Source organism: Felis catus, chromosome B2 (assembly GCF_018350175.1).
Source record: "Felis catus isolate Fca126 chromosome B2, F.catus_Fca126_mat1.0, whole genome shotgun sequence".
In the NCBI taxonomy this organism is placed as follows: Eukaryota; Metazoa; Chordata; class Mammalia; order Carnivora; family Felidae; genus Felis; species Felis catus.
The window spans coordinates 17521547-17527546 of NC_058372.1; positions in this window are offsets into that span (position 1 = coordinate 17521547).

Below are 6000 nucleotides of genomic sequence, written 5' to 3' on the forward strand. Positions count from 1 at the left end.
GACACCAGGCTGAGCTGGCTCCAGGACCAGCGATACGAACGAGGTGACAGGAACCGGTGGGTTGACCCTGCTCAGCCTCATCAGATGAGGCAACCTTTTTTTTTTTAATTGTAAATCAGGCTAAACGTTTTTATGGCTTATGGTATGTCTTTTTTTTTTAATTGCGGCAAGCGCACACACACACACACACACACACATCAAAACACACCATATAACACAAAATTTACCAACTTAACCATTTTTCAGTGCACAGTTCACTAGTGCTAAGTATATTCACATTGTGCAGAACCTTTTTATCTTCCCACACTGACGCTTTCCCAACCTCCGGCAACCACCTTCCTGCTTTTTGTCCATGAATCTGTCTACCCTAGGAAACTCATATCAATGGAAGTGCGCAGTATTTCTCTTTTTTTGTGGCCGGCTCATTTCACTCAGCATCATGTCCCCAAGGTCCAGCCATGTTGCAGCATGCATCTGAATTCCCTTCCTTCATAAGGCTGGATATTATTCCATTGTATGTATGTGCCATGTTTTGTTTATCTGTTCATCCGTTGGTAAAGCCAATTGGGCTGCTTCCATCCCTTGCTTATTATCAGATGGGACACTTCTGCACCCACGTGTTCCCTGCTTTGGTCTAAGGGACATCTGACCACGTCAGGGCACTGGTCAGCATTCATTTCTTTCACAAGGTCAGGGGAAAAAAAATCATACAACCACGTACACAGTTCCCTTCGTGGTTCCCATCTGCAGGTGGACACAAATACTGCTTAACAAGCCTCTGGCCACCTCCTCACTCACTGTGCAGGTGGCTAACTCAGGCCTTCTCCACTTTCCTCACGCCTTCCGTGACGCATAACTACGTAGCTTGCATTTTGCAGACAGCCTCTGTAGACACGGTCTGTTCAGTGATGGCATCACCTACCGCCTACCCTGTTGGTGAAGCCAGAAGCCAAAAACCATTCCATTCTTTCAAGCTCCAGATCCAACAGTGATTTGGCCTCTAGCATCGTAGAACCTGTCTGCTTTTCATTGCCACTCCTATGGCGAGTCCTTCATTGCCAGGGACCATCTTCGTGAGCTAGACTACGGTAAGGGCCCCCTAAATGATCTGCCTGCGTGCACCCTGCCCGTCCCTATCCACGCTCTGTCCTGCATTCAGGGTAACTTTCTTCCAACTCCAGTGTGATTATGTCATCTCTCGGGGACACCCCAGTGTCTTCCTGGTGTGGCATACAAGGTCCTCCTTGACCGGAGCCTCGTCTCCTGCACCCTGTCCTGCCCACACTGGCCTCAGCCATGCCCTTCTTCACGCCATTTTACACCTTCTTAACTTTGCTCACTCCAGTTCTCCACCAAGCACACAACTGCCACGTTTCTTCACTGGCCTAATTCTTCATTACTCGGGAGTTACTCGTGCCTCCGTCCAATTCCTAAGCCCAGGCTCTTTCCTCCTGCACATCTTCTCTACTACTGGAGCACCTGTTTCACACTTCTCTTTCAGTTTTTCCAGGAATCATTTCTTTCCTCAGATTCCCATCAACAGTCTGAGTTTCTTGAACACGTTCCGGGGGCATAAAGTCACATTCTCCATCCCCCCACTGCCTTCTTTTCCATGCTAAGTAGACATTTCATAGGGTAATAGTGCATAGGAATTTCTCAAAAGCCTCACTGTTGAGCCTGAGTAACATATAAACAAATGCACTTTAGAATACTTAAATTGTGAATTATAGGTACAAAAGAAACCATAAACAATTTAAACTAGTGAAGAACTCCCCTGCTGTGTGCCTCTGTTTTATGTAAGTATTCAGGCACAAGGGCTGAGTCACAGAACAATAAAGAATGGCTGTTCAGCTCAGCAGCAGAAACCACAAATGCTAAGGTCACAGACAGACATCCATTCTGTGTCCGCTTTTCAGTAGTTTATGAAAAATTAGCCTTTCAGTCTGAGGCTTTCTTTGTGTAAGCTCAAATTTCATTTTGGAAATTCTGAACAAGCTCTCTTCAATTAAAATGAATCGCTTTTCCACATTATGAAAAATTTTAAATGTTTATGCAGAAAGTTGGTTGAACTTGGAGAACTGGTTGGTCAGAAAGGAATGAGAGCTGTCAAATAATATTAATAATAAAGATTTTGGTTAAGCAGGGTGAGGTTTTTAAAAGAAAGATGCTCCTTGGGGGAACATACCTTTTTTGAATTAGCAGTTTTAGGAAATAGGAATTTGGATAATCCTAAGCTCAAGTGGCAAAAACGAAAGAGAAACATGGTCATCAAATTTCTTTATGTTTTCATAGAAAGACATCTTTTTAATTTACGAGACTAACAACAATCTTTTCTCTCTTGCAGATCTAACCGCATATTTTCTTTTATTTTTTTAAATGTTATTTATATTTGAGAGAGACAGACAGACCGAGTGCAAGTGGGGGGATGGTTGTTAGAGAGAGACAGAGGGAGACAGAATCCAAAGCAGGCTCCAGGCTCTGAGGCGTCAGCACAGAGCCTGATGCACGGCTTGAACTCACAGACTGCGAGATCATGACCTGAGCTGAAGTCGGACACTTGACCAACTGAGCCACGCAGGCGCCCCCTAACTGCATATTTTCCTATGAATTCTCTCAGATTGATTCCTCGAATAAGATAACATACTACAGTTATGTTAGCCACTGCTAGAATTTTCAGTTCTCTGGAGAAGGTATCTGTCTTCATACTTATGTTTAAATAAAGGACAACATCAAAATAAAGCAATTAGAAATTAAGTAACTAACTAAACTAAAATTTGCATTCAAAAATAGGAAGAAAAGAACAAAATAAACCAAAATGAAGTAGAGAAAGAGGATTTCATCTCTCTATAGAGATAAAAGCAAAAAGCAATGAAAATTAAACAACAAACAAAATGTAGAATTGATAAGTAAAATCAAGATTTTTGGCTTTCAAATGTCCAGCAAAAAACACAAATTCCCAGTGCCTGTGTGCAGGAAAAAAAGAAAAAAAAAAGAACCATGACTCTATAACATTAGAAGTGAAAAGAGATATATAATCATAGCATACAGGAGAAACTACTAAATACAATTCTATGTGAGTGGGTTTGAAAATCTGGATGAAAGAGGACAGTGCCTGGAAATTTTAATCATCAGAGCAAAACCAGGAAGAGATAGAAAACTTCATGAAAAATAACCCTTCGGAGAAAAAAAAATGAAAAGGTTTCAAAGCACTATTTCCAAAATAAGACACTGCATTCAGGTAGATTTTGAAGAAAGTCCTATCAAAGTCCAGAGGAGGACATATATAATCCTGATGTGAATTAAAACTATTGCTGAATAGAGAAAAAGATGAAGAGTTTCTAATTCATCTTACGAGGTTTGCATAATCTTGATTCCAAAACAAGAGAAAAAAAGAGAAATAAGGACCAGTGTCCAAACGAATGAAACAGACACAGATTCTAAAAGGATATTCATAAATTGAAAGACATGCATACCTTAGTGCATTAAAAGAATCATGTGCCATAACTAAGGTTTAGTCCAGTTAGATAAGGCTACTATAACAGTAGAGAATCCGTTGGTGTAAACCACCACAAAAATAAGTTGAAGTTAAAAAAAAAAAAAAAAAAAAGATCCATATGACCATTTCTATAAAGACAAAAAGGATATCCAATAAAATCCCACATCCATTCCTAACATACAAAAGCCCTTTGTATATTGGACTAGAAACATGCTTCCATAATCTGAAACCAAAAGCAAAGAGTGTACATGTTAATAAAACAATAGTGTCATTTCCACAAAGGTACAAAACAAGACAAGGATGTCTAACCAGTGCAATAAAGCAGTAAGAAGATACTCGTTTTGAGTTTAAAAATTTACTTTAAACAAGAAAAGCTTAAGTGAAAGGCGATTTATTATAAAGATTAAGGAAACCAAAGAATAGCAAATACAGATGGATATCACAAGGGACTAAAAGTAAGACTTGAAAAAAATCCCTGTACCGAACTGTTGTCTTTATTTTTTTTTTCAACGTTTATTTATTTTTGGGACAGAGAGAGACAGAACATGAACGGGGGAGGGGCAGAGAGCGAGGGAGACACAGAATCGGAAGCAGGCTCCAGGCTCTGAGCCATCAGCCCAGAGCCTGACGCGGGGCTCGAACTCACGGACCGCGAGATCGTGACCTGGCTGAAGTCCGACGCTTAACCGACTGCGCCACCCAGGCGCCCCCGGAACTGTTGTCTTTAAATATCTGCCTGTCTCTCTAGAAGCAGCATGATCCCAGATTTTATTCATTCTTCGTCCTCAGAAAATCTACTACCTCATCTACTTCTATATGATCCACAATGCTTATTCCAAACGGCAGCCTCAGCACTAAAAACTGTATGACCTTTCAACCATTATCTTTTAAAATATTGCTATGCACCATTCTCTCTCTCCCCTCCTACTGCAACACCATTTAAATGTCTGTTAGACTTTCTCATTTGATCATATATGTCTCTTACCCTCTGGGAGGTACTTCTCTCTCTTTTTTTTTTTTTTTTTTTTTTTTTTTGTCTTTCTATGCATCATTCTGCCTTGCTGTTCAGTTTGCTAATTCTCTCTTCAGCTGTATCTATACTATTTTGAGTTCTTAATTTTAGTTATTTTATTTTTCAGTTCTGTAATTTCCATTAATTTTTCTTGTGAATTTAAAATATGGTTATTTTTTTCAGTTCCTTCTTTATTTTTTTTAAGTTTATTTTTAGGAGAGAGAGAGAAAGAGAGAGAGGGACGGAGGGAGAGAGAGAGAATGTGAGTGGGGGAGGGGCAGAGAGAGAGGGAGAAAGAGAGGATCCCAAGCAAGCTCTGTACTATCAGCACAGAGCCTGAGGACAGGCTCAAACTCATGAACCATGAAATCATGACCAGAGTCAAAATCAAGAGTGGGACACTTAACCAACTGGCCCATCCAGGCACCCCTCAGTTATTGAAATTGCTGATGAGAGTTTCAATATGGTGATTTTCTATTTCTGTATCTTTCTGCCTTTATTAGTTATAATTCTCCCATAATGAATACTTTCCCTTCACCAACTATTTTGTTACATAAAAACTCAGTTTGAAAGGAAAAACAGGAAAAATGCTTTATTCTTCCTAGAGTAAGAGTTGATACCCTAGCAATCTCCAACGCTAATCATTGTTTTTAAATGTATAGCATTATATACACTCACGAAATTTTGAAACAGCTTGAGACAAATTCATATGCCATAATGTTCACAATTTATACTACAACATTCAAGGGTGTTTAGTATATTTACAGAGTTGTGCAACCATCACCATAATCTAATTGTAGAATATTCTCATCATCACCCAAAGAAACCTTGTACCTATTAGTAATCATTCACATTCTGCTGGGTCTCTCTGCCCACCAAGCCTTAGGCAACCACTAACATATTTTCTTCTCAGTAGATTTGCCTACTTAGGGTATTTCATATAATGGTATCATACAATATGTGGTCTTTTGTGACTGGCTTCTTCCACTTAGCAACATATTTTTGAGTTTCATCCATGTACTGTATCCAATACTGTATCAGAATTTCAGTCCTTTTATTGCTGAATAATATTCTATTGTAAGGATATACCACGTTTTGCTGATCCATTCATCAGATGATGGACATTGGGTTGTATTCACTTTTAGCTCTATGAACAATGCTAGTATGAGCATTTGCATACAAGATTTTATGTGGACGTATGTTTTAATTTTCTTGGGCAGATAACTGCCTAAGGGAATTGCTGGGTTATACAGTAACTTTGTGTTTAACATTTTGAGGAACTGTCAAACTCTTTTCCAAAGTGACAGCACTTTGTACACTTACACTAGCAGCATATGAGTTTCCAGATTCCCCACTTTCATCAACTTATCATTGTCCTTTTTGTTATAGCCATTCTAGTGGGTATGAAGTGATATATCATTATGAATTTTATTTACATCTTTCTAATAACTAATGATATTGAGCATTGTCTCACATGTTTTTAGCCATTCAT